Raw genomic sequence first — 10631 nt, 5'->3', positions numbered from 1 at the left:
AAGGTCTATAATCCCCTCTGTCCCCTTAGTGGATTTTCCAAGGTCTCTCCAGGGTGTTTGGAGCTTTACCCTCTTCTCTTCAACAGGGGTGGTAAAGGAGTAAGCGGTAGGGACAGCAGGAGGGAGGGTTACTGGGGTAGTTGCTGAGGAGAGGCATGGAGGAGATCTATTTTCTCAAATCATTCAAGGTCCATTTTGTTTCCCTCATCGTGGAGGCTCTTTCGACATGTACAGCTAACAGAGGTGAGCAGAGAACTTTGGGGTAACAGGAAGTCAGCCCTGGCCCACGACTGCACCTTGGGTACCAATGACAGTTCTAGAGCAGAGTGTTTCAGTCTCCAGCACGGAAGCTGAATCCTGGACTGGCTGACCGAGGGACCCTGCCAGCTGCTGGCTCTGAAGTTGGCTTGGGCTCTGGGCAAGATCCGTAGAAGTTGGGGCCCAGGCTCCTCGCTCAGCAGCTCCCGTATTGATCCCCGGGCCTCTTTTGTCTCCTCCTCCCCAGTGGAAGCCTCTCCCCCTCTCCCCCTCTCCCCCTCTCCCCCTCTCCCCTTCTGCCTCTCAGCCTCTTCCGCTTTCCTCCTCTGCTCCTAATGAATTGAGATCTCCGAGAGACAGCCGCTAAGGCTCCGGTGGTTTTTACAAAAACTGTCCTTGCCCTTCCAGCATTTGCCCAGCCAAGGGTATCTTGGCCGCGCCGAAAGTCCCGATGCGATTGCATAGCAACACAGAGCGGCTCTGAGAGGGGAGGAGGAGGAGGAGAGAGAGAAGAGGGCAGGAAGGTGGGAGAGACAGAGGGAGAGTGTGCACACGGCAGCTGTCGGCAGCCCTGTCTCAGGGACTTCTTTGCTGATTCACAGAGGCAGCCGGCGCCCCATTGCAGCCTGCTCCTCAGACCTGACGGAAATCAGAAGGTAGGCCACAGAGAAAGGATCCCCCAGCCTCGCCCTTTCTCAGCCCTTTCTCAGCCGGCTGAGGGGAAAGGACTGAGGGAAGGGAAGCTCCAGAGGTACTGTGTGTGTGTGTGTGTGTGTGTGTGTGTGTCCCTGCCTGCTGCCTGCGTGTGCCTTTGGGGGAAAACTTGCATTAAAAAAATGCCCACGATGAAGTAGCTGCTGCTCGGACTCGGAGTGGGGAGAAGAAAGGTGCCCTGAAATGCAAAGTCGAGCCAAATTTGAGCAACTAATGACTAAGAGGAAGGTCCACAGTTTGCTTCTCAGGGAGGAGAGGGGTATTATTTATTTATGTATTTGTTTGTGTATGTGTTTGTGTGTTCATTTGTGTTTGTTCTCAGTGACATACCTTTCTTGTCCAAGGGTGGATTTCCTGGCGGGAAGGAAAAGGGAGGGGTGTGGAAAGCATTGGCTGAAAAGGGAGGAGAGAGGAAACGTGGGACCTCAGAGCAGGTTTCCCCCTCAGAGCAAATGACTGTCTAGTCAGCAAACAGGACACAGGAGTGCTTCCTTGGAGTCCAGTGGGCTCTGCTTAGGAGCCTGGTGCTGGAGGCACATCCTTCTCTCCGCCCTCACTTCCTGGCTCCTTTTACCTTCCTTTTGGTTTCCTCTCAACCCCCTTGTCATCAGGAGATACTTCTTCACTACTCAAAAGCATTCGCTTGGGCGTGCTTTGCAATGGGGCTGACCTCTCCTGGAGTCAAACACCCTGTTCTTTCCAGTCTCCTTATCTTTCCTGGCTCCGGGCCCAGGGCCCCAAGCCTGGTAAGTGGGCTTGAGACTGCAAAGTGGTTAAGGTTTCTCCTGCCTTTGGCTGGCAGGCAGGCAGGCAGGGCTAGGCCTCGTGAGTGTGGGGTTCAAGCAGGTGGCTGGGCTGGGCTGGGGTGAAGTGGAATAGACAAGGAGGGACAACAGCAGTAGCAGCATGCTGAATGGAAGAGAGCATACTTTTCTCTCACCTTTTCTTTTTGATCATTCAAAAGAACGAAAGCCTTTAGAAAGCTCTGTGTCCGGTTCACCTCAGCTCCTGACTTTTCTAAAGAAATCCTTGTTTCCAGATTAAAGACCCTCAGGTAAATCACCTTTTAAAAGGCCCTGTGGGAACCACTAAATCTCGGGAGGTTTTCCTCTCTGGGATTTGGGGGGGGAGAGGGTCACAGAATTTTGTGGACTCGGCTTAGGGAAACCCTCCCTGAAAAGGCAGTGCTGCCAGTGGAAGTGGTAAGTGTCCTGTCCCTGAAAAAAGACTGAGCCCCTCTTTTCTTGGGCAAGTCGGCCTCTTCCCTGCAGTCCTACTTCCTGCAAACTATTGGGGGAAGAAGACACATGGAGAGGGTTCTTCTTCCTATGAGATTTGAGCCCCCCCACCCCCACCCCGCCCCCGGCCCCAGGCATTCTGCTCTTGCCAAGTATCTCTGAGCTCTGGGACAGGGCACCCACCCTTCAGTTCCAAAATCACCCAAAGGAGGAAATATGGCTCGAAGCAGTAAACTTATCAAAGGCCCAAGAGCCAGAATTAGAGAGTGTATCTGGGATGTAGCACTTCTAAGTATAGACACCCAGAAGTTTCTGATGTTAAATCTGCCACAGTGCCAGATAGGATGGGCTCTCACCAAGGAAGCCCAAGAAGATATCCTTCTAAACTTGCCAGCAACACTCACTCAAAGGAAACCCACTCTATGGAAGCTATACCATGAAACTACATTCCTCCCTTATAAGGGATTCTAATCACACATCTGAAACTGAAATAGCAAGTGAGACAAATCCTTCCAGGACGGCATTTACCAAACTGATGTCTCACAGAACACTGATCTGAGAGAATGTTAATAGATTCTGTTTTAAAATAAGGAGTGATGGTGGTGGCAGTGTGGGGGTGCATTCTGTGGGCCAATAACTTTGAAAATGCTTCAAAACTGAATTCTCCTCTTAGAGAGTCACAATGTATTTAAGCATGTTAAAGGCTCCAAAACATACTGCCATAAATAAATCTGTTTAGTTTCGTTTAACCCAGTATTTCCCAAACTGATTTGACCAGGGAACACTTTCCTACATGGAAACACTTTATTTAAAAAAAAGATTTATTTATGTATTTATTTGAGAGAGAGAGAGAACAGTGAGCACACAGAGGCAAAGGGAGAGAGAGAAGCAGACTCCCTGATGAGCAGGGAGCCCAGATGCAGGGCTCAATCCCAGGACCCTGGGATCACGACCTGAGCCGAAGGCAGACACTTAAATGACTGAGCCACCCAGGTGCCCCTACATGAAAAACACTTTAGTATCTTGCAAACACGGTTTTGAGAATTGCTCTAAAAAAAAAGCTGGAAGAAATTATCATATAGAAAAGTTTGTAAGATAATCTAGTCCAACATTACATTTTTAAATGTGAAAAGAGATTAGTCAAATTGTTCTCCTCTCCGAAGCTGATGAATATCTGAGAGAGTGGAACCCTCATCTCCTGATTATCAGTCCACTGCTGCTTCTCTAGCAGGTTTTCTTCTGTGAAACTAGTCCTAGGAAAATGAAACAGGTTTAAGGAATAATCCTGTCATTTGGAGTGCAGTATTTGCATCTTATACATTTCTTTTAGTATTTTGTTACATCTGGAAAAGTGTGGATTCTTTTCAGCCTGAGATTTGTTGCATTCTTTCAACTGATGCTCTGTGAAAAATTTTATATGTTCAAAAAGATAATAAGGAATAATATAATAAGAATCAGAATACCTACCACTCAGCTTAAGAAAAAAAATCACCGATAGAATTGAAACCCTCTGTCTATCCTTCTATGATTAAAGCTTTCTCCTCACCTCACCATCTCCCTCCGAAGTAACCACTCTCCTGGATTTGGTGTTTATGATTCTCATGCGTTTATTTATACTTTCACTGCATATGTATGTGTCTTTATTTTTTTTACGTATATGTCTTTAAACAGCATATACCACTTTGCATGTTTTAAAAATGTATATCAATGGGATGTATTTTTGTCCAATTTTTTATTTCATTTTTTTAAGACTTTTTAAAATTTTATTTTATTTACTCATGAAAGACACAGAAAGAGAGAGAGAGGCAGAGACACAGGCAGAGAGAGAAGCAGGCTCCATGCAAGGAGCCCGATGTGGGACTCCATCCCGGGACTCCAGGATCATGCCCTGAGCCGAAGGCAGACGCTTAACTGCTGAGCCACCCAGGCGTCCTTTCTTGTCCAATTTTTAAAAATTTAGTGTTATATTTGTGAATCATCCATATTGTGACATGTGCCTCTAGGTCACTTATTTTTTCACTATTGTATAGCTTTCCATTTAATGAATATGCCATGAATTATTTATTCATTCTACTATTTATGGACATTTGGGTGTTTCCGGTTTTTGGCTCACAGGGCTATTAGGATCATTCTTTTGTAGATATTCTTATGTGACTGTTGCTATTGGGTATATATCTAGAAAGGAGTCAATCGTATCCCAGGGTAGGAAAATCTTCACTTTTGGGAGATATTGTCAAATTGCTCTCCACAATGGTTTACTAACTTATACGCCCACCAGTGATGTATAATCATTTCAGATATATTGTATTCATTGGCCTTAGAACAAAATGCTTCCCATGGGGATGCATCTCTGATTCTTTTCACTGGAAAATAAACTTCCTTTCTCAAAATTGCTTGATAACAGCTAACTTCTCAGGAACATATTTCATTGTTTCTGTTTGTAAATGAGGGATTGGTCTAGATAATCTCTAAGGTCCCTCCCAGTTTGACAACCCGAGTCTCCATGATTTATTCATTAAGTAAGAGCATCTGAAGCAGAACCTCAGTTTTTGGCTACATTGCAAGAATTATTTTAGGACCACACAACAAGGTTAGGTACCAATGAAATGTGTGTCTTGTCTCTTTGTGCCATGCTGTCAGGTAGAAAGGCAGCGCTGTGAGAGAGGGGGCCATCATTCAGTGTTACGTTTGATTGGAGGGAGGAATCTATAGCCCATGAGAGGGGGGATCTTCTTCCCACTGCCTTGTTCTTTTCTTTTTTTTTTTAATTTATTTTTTATTGGTGTTCAATTTACTAACATGCCTTGTTCTTTTCTAAGCCTCTCATGATTTAAAAGTCTTTCCTATTTATCTATTTTTCCCCAAGAATAGTAAATGCTTGTTATAAGATACCTACATACAAACATGTGTGTGTATATGTGTATATGTATGTGTACATATATACACACACCAAGTGTATAAATCAAAGGGAGAATCCCCCTCAATGCAACCCTCTAGAAATAATATTGCTGAACGGTTTTGTGTATCCTTGCAGGCTTTCTTTCTATGCATATACACATGTAGATTTTTTTTCAAAAGCTTTTTACATAATTGATGTTCTATCAGACATATTATTTTGAATATGTTTTCTTTTATCTAAAATATATACCTTCAATATCTGTTCAAATCAGTGGGCATAGATCTACCTCTTCCTTTTTAACAGCTACAGGATATTTCATTTCATGTGTGGCTATAATAGTAGGCAAGGTTTGAGTACTTCCTAGATGTCAGAAACTATGAATGAATTCCTTGCAATAAGGCTAAGAGGTAGGTCTTTTCATTATTCCTGTTTTACAGAGGCAGGGATGGAAGCACAGTAAGAATAGGGGGCCTGTCCAAACCTGTGCTGATAAGTAGGAGAGCCGGGATGCAAACTTGGGTGCCCTGGCTCAGAGTGCACACATTTAACCGTCATGCTGTGCCACTTCTTTGACATATGGTCCACTTAGCTGGTCCCCAATTAATGACCACTTGAGTCAATTGCAGAGTTTTGCTATTAGAAACATACTACAGCAGATATCCTCATCCATTTCTGCAAGTATTTTTTTTAAAGATTTTATTTATTTATTTGACAGAGAGAACACTAGCAGGGGGAGTGGCAGGCAGGCAGAGGGAGAGGGAGAAGCAGGCTTCCTGCTGAGCAGGGAGCCCAACTCGGGGCTGGATCCCAGGACCCCTGGGATCATGACCTGAGCCGAAGGCCGATGCTTAACTGACTGGGCCACCCAGGTGCCCCTCTGCAAGTATTTCTATAGGATAGGTTCCTAGACTTCTCTATAGATAGAAAGACTACTCATTCATTTAAAAGAATATATATTTACTGAGTTCTAAGGCACAGGAGAAGCTCAGAGGTCAGACTAGGAGAGTTCACCAGAATTTTACTTTTCAGATGTCCTAGAAAGGTAGGTCATCTACCTGTTCTGTAGGGTTTGCCAGCTGGGTGATACCCCAGACCCCAGACTTACTGCATCCTCTTAATTGCTTGTGTCTGCCTGGGGATGACAGAACTGAGTCAGTGCTTGGGCTCCCACCTGGTGGCCCATAGCCAAAAAAAAAAAAAAAAAAAAAAAAACTCTGCTTGCTAGGAGCCAGTGAATACAATGCCTCAGGGCCTGGGTTCTAGAATTTACAGAGGCCGAATAGTGTAACAGTGAAGAATTTGTATTCTGTGACACATCTGTCTGGATACAAATCCCAGCTTCTCACTCCATATTCACAATATCACTTTGAACCAATTACTTACTGCTTCCTTTCTTCGGTGTCCTTTTTTTTTTTTAAGATTTTATTTATTTATTTGAGAGAGGGAGTGAGAACAAGATAGGGAGCAGAGAAAGGGTTGGGTAGGAGGAGAGGGGTAGAGGGAGGGGAAGAAGTAGGCTCCCTGCTCAGCGGACTTAGCAGGACTTGATCCCAGAACCCCGGGATCATGCATGACCTGAGCTGAAGGTAGACGCTCAACCAACTGAGCCACCCCGGCACTCTGAAACCACATCTCTTGTTAGTGGCACAGGACTTTTGTGAATGTGGGTAATTATTCTGTTTTTCTTTTTTTTTTTTAATTATTTATTTATTTATGATAGGCACACAGTGAGAGAGAGAGAGGCAGAGACATAGGCAGAGGGAGAAGCAGGCTCCATGCACCGGGAGTCCGACGTGGGATTCGATCCCGGGTCTCCAGGATCGCGCCCTGGGCCAAAGGCAGGCGCCAAACTGCTGCGCCACCCAGGGATCCCAATTATTCTGTTTTTCAACTCAAGTAGTGACTATGTGGGAATTTGCTTTATAATAATTCAGCATATTTTACACATATGCTTTATACACTTTGTGTAAATGTAGTGTATTTCTCAGTTTGAAAAAGAGAGAAAATCCCAAAGGAATGGAAAGCATTCTCCCACCTCTGTCTGGTAGCCACTTGGTTCCCTTCTCCAAGGGCAGTCAATATGAACTGATTCTTTTGTATATTTTTATTTTATTGCATGTGATTTTTTTGCATAGACATATGTTTTCCTTTTGGTTTTACACAAATGTAAACTAACTACCTTACGTTTTCTTCTTTTCTTTTTACTTAAAATTATGTCCTAAGAGATTATTCCATAGTGGCACATAAAGTGTTCTTAATTATGTTTTTAACAGGTATATAGAATTCCATTGTATGGATATACCATTATTTATTTAACTAGTCCCCTAGTAATAGAAATTTGGGTTGTTTGTAATTTTTGTTTTGCCATTTCAAGGCTTGCTTCAAATGCTAATATTCTGTATACATCACTGTATCCAAATGCAAATAAATATGTGTTTATTTGCAGTGTTTTTCTTCATGCCTTCTGGTATTTGTACTGACAAATTTGAGGACTTATACATTTACCTAATTGGAGTTCAATTCCATAAATCAAGTCAGGATATATTCACTAGTGCCTACTGTGTACCTGGCACTGTCTTAAAAAAATATGTAGGATAGAAATAAATATCAGACATGGATCTTGTCTTCCATTAGCCAATAATTTTGCTTTCATGTTGGAATCCTGGTATTTCTGACATGGTTTTAAGGCTTTTATCTCTGCCAAAGAGAAACAATGTCTCCCAACTGAATCTCCCTGGGAGGGCCTCTATGTGCTTTGGAAACCAGAAAGAGTATTCCTAGTAGCAGACAGCCACAGCTTGGTATCTAGCAGGAGCCCTAGGGAAAAGCACAGAAGAGTTAGCTCCACCACCAAAGCATTTTTCACACTACTCCATGTGTACAAATCTTCTCACCTTAGCTCATAAGCATCTCTTCCATAAATATGTCCTAAATCCCTCCAATTTAAGGCTAACACTTCTTCCTCTGTGACCTCTCATAGCATGGTTTCTGTGTACCACATAAGGTATGAATCATTTTTTCCCTTAACTTATACTTTTTAAAAATATATCTTATTTCCTACACTTGGCCATCTGGGGACTAAGATTCATCTCCAATTCCTTACAGCCTCTGCAAACTAAAAGGAATAGGAAGAGAATCAGTATGTATAGGTAGTAATGTGGGACATCATGGAGATAGAGAGGTCCAGGCTCACTCATGTCTCAGCATCTTAATCTCTTTTTTTTAAAGATTTATTTATTTATTTATTTATTTATTTATTTATTTATTTATTCATGAGAGACACAGAGGGAGATTGAGAGGCACAGACACAGGCAGAGGGAGAAGCCGGCTCCATGCAGGGAGCCCGACGTGGGACTCGATCCCAGGTCTCCAAGATCACACCCTGGGCTGAAGGCAGTGTTGTTTTGTAATAACCTGACATCAGGGCAGTAGAGAAATAAGAAGCAAGGAAGTTAACCTGTAGAGGTTGACCTCAAAAGAGACAAAGATGTAGCTCACAAAAGAAGAAATACAACTGGTCACTAACAATGTAGGGAAAAGATTAAGCATCTTTAGTAATTAAGGAAGTACAGAGTACTCCTCAAGATGCCATCTTCTCTTATAAAATTGGCAAAGATACTTTAGAAATAAGAATACTCACTGTTGGCAAGTGTGCCAGGAAACTGGCACTCTCATACATTGCTGGTGTTAGTATAAAGTGATCTAACTATTTTTTCTATGGCGATTTAGAAATGTGCATCACAAGCCTGAAACTTTGGTCCAGGAATTCTCCCTTCTAGGAAATTATCAAAAGAATCACAAATATGCACAGGGCTGTTCATTGCAGTGTGACTTATGTCTGCTTGTTAAAATTATGGTATATCCATTCAATTGAATAGTATACAACAATGATTACAGCTAGCATTTATTGAGCAGTATACTATTGCCAGACACTGCGCTAAGTTATTTAAATACATTATTAATTTTAGTAGTTAGAATAATTCTCGAAGGCAGTATCATTGTCATTTCCATTTTGCAGATGAGAATACTGAAGCTCAGAGAGGTTAACTCATCCCAGGCTGCACTGCTATTAAGATGAATAATGTGGATCTGACTCTAGATCTATATGATACCAAAGCCTGTGCCTCACCCATAGTGCTCTATCACCTTTGCAGCCATTAGAAATCATGTTTTAGAGGAATAGTTAGTGACATTCTAAAATGATCATGATATAAATGGCAAATGAAAAAAGCATAATATAAAATGATATATATCATATGATGACAAGTAGATATGTATGGATTTTTTTTCATAGAAAACTACTGTAAGGCTTCTCACCTATTAGTAATATTCTGGGTGGTAGTATTATAGGTTATTTTAATTTTCATCCTTGTGATTTTTTGTGTTTGCCAGTTTTTCTTTAAAGAACATACAATACTTGTGTAATCTTCAAAAATAAAAATGTTAATATAAAAAGTTCTGACGGCAAGTCTTTTGTAGCCTTCATGCTTATAACACATCTATAGTAATACTTTTTAAATCTGAGTTACTAATTATTTTATGTTGGTGTCAGATAAGAGAGCCATCTTTTCAACCATTCTTTGGAGAATCTCTTCAAGCATGAGGAGCTATGTAGCTGTGTAATCTTTAGAGACTTTGAGTACAATAAAGTGTTCTTCAGACCATAAACTCTTGCATCTCTATGATCTGTAATAGTCCCCAATTTTGGACCAGGGACCCCTGAGGAGGAAGGAAGAATACTCGATGCAAGAACTCCACAGATCTTTAAATGTATGAGTGTTTTTTTTTTCTCACTTTGTAAGTACTAAAAGTACAGCTACTATTGTAGGTATGAGTGGGTGAAGTGAGATTCTTTTTTTTAATCTTAAGAAGGGGCCCTTATACCTAAAATGTTAGGAACCACTGAAATAGAGAATAAAAATGATGGCTCTTTAATCATCAACATAAGGAGTTACAGGTACTCACTCCCTGCCCTTTGGATCAGGGTTTGCATGTCTTTGCCCAACACTGAAAGATAGCACTTTTAGCATTTGCAAGCATTGTCTTTGTTACCCATTCTCATTACACTTGTGTACATTCACTAAACTGTCCACTGATTTGTGCACCCAACTTTTTCATTCATATCTTCCTTTTTGCAGCTCATCTAAAGCTGAATATGTTTCAAGCATAGGTTATTATGGAACACTGCCCTCACTCCCTACCACACCAAATTTGCTCCTTCTGTCTTCCGTCTTTTGCTGTTGGCAACATATTCCACCCAGCTCCCAACTTAGAAACTTTTCACTCCTTCACCTCCTTCACCCTTCACATCCAATTGATCACTGAGCTCAATGTATTTTACCTCTTCAGTAAGTATCTCATTCTGTGCACTCTACTCCTTCCTCACTGCAACTGCTTGCCAATTATAACAGCTTCTCAATAGGTTCTTCCCCAGGGAGAATCACTCCACAAAAGCAGCCAGAGGGCTCTTTCTAAAATGCAATTCTGGTCGAGTCACTCCCCTGCTTAAAATCCTCAGTGCC

At 42.1% G+C, this 10631-nt stretch overlaps 1 protein-coding gene across 7 annotated transcripts in view; it reads left to right on the top strand.

Annotated features, from left to right (window-relative positions):
- Window positions 1-429: 429 nt before the first annotated feature.
- The window catches only part of DRP2 (dystrophin related protein 2), a 68205-nt gene continuing 58003 nt past the window's right edge, over window positions 430-10631 (top strand). For 2 of the 7 annotated variants that reach the window (XR_013375040.1, XM_077889444.1), the window contains exon 1: window positions 430-914. The gene's annotated coding sequence lies outside the window, so the exon portion shown is untranslated. Of the gene's footprint in view, window positions 1010-10631 lie in introns of all 7 variants that reach the window. The other 5 variants (XM_077889440.1, XM_077889439.1, XM_077889438.1 and 2 more) reach the window with 5 other exon arrangements.

Source organism: Canis aureus, chromosome X, assembly GCF_053574225.1.
Source record: "Canis aureus isolate CA01 chromosome X, VMU_Caureus_v.1.0, whole genome shotgun sequence".
NCBI classification, from domain to species: domain Eukaryota; kingdom Metazoa; phylum Chordata; class Mammalia; order Carnivora; family Canidae; genus Canis; species Canis aureus.
The sequence above is the reverse complement of the archived record's forward strand: the minus strand, read 5'-3'. Positions and strand labels throughout refer to the sequence as shown.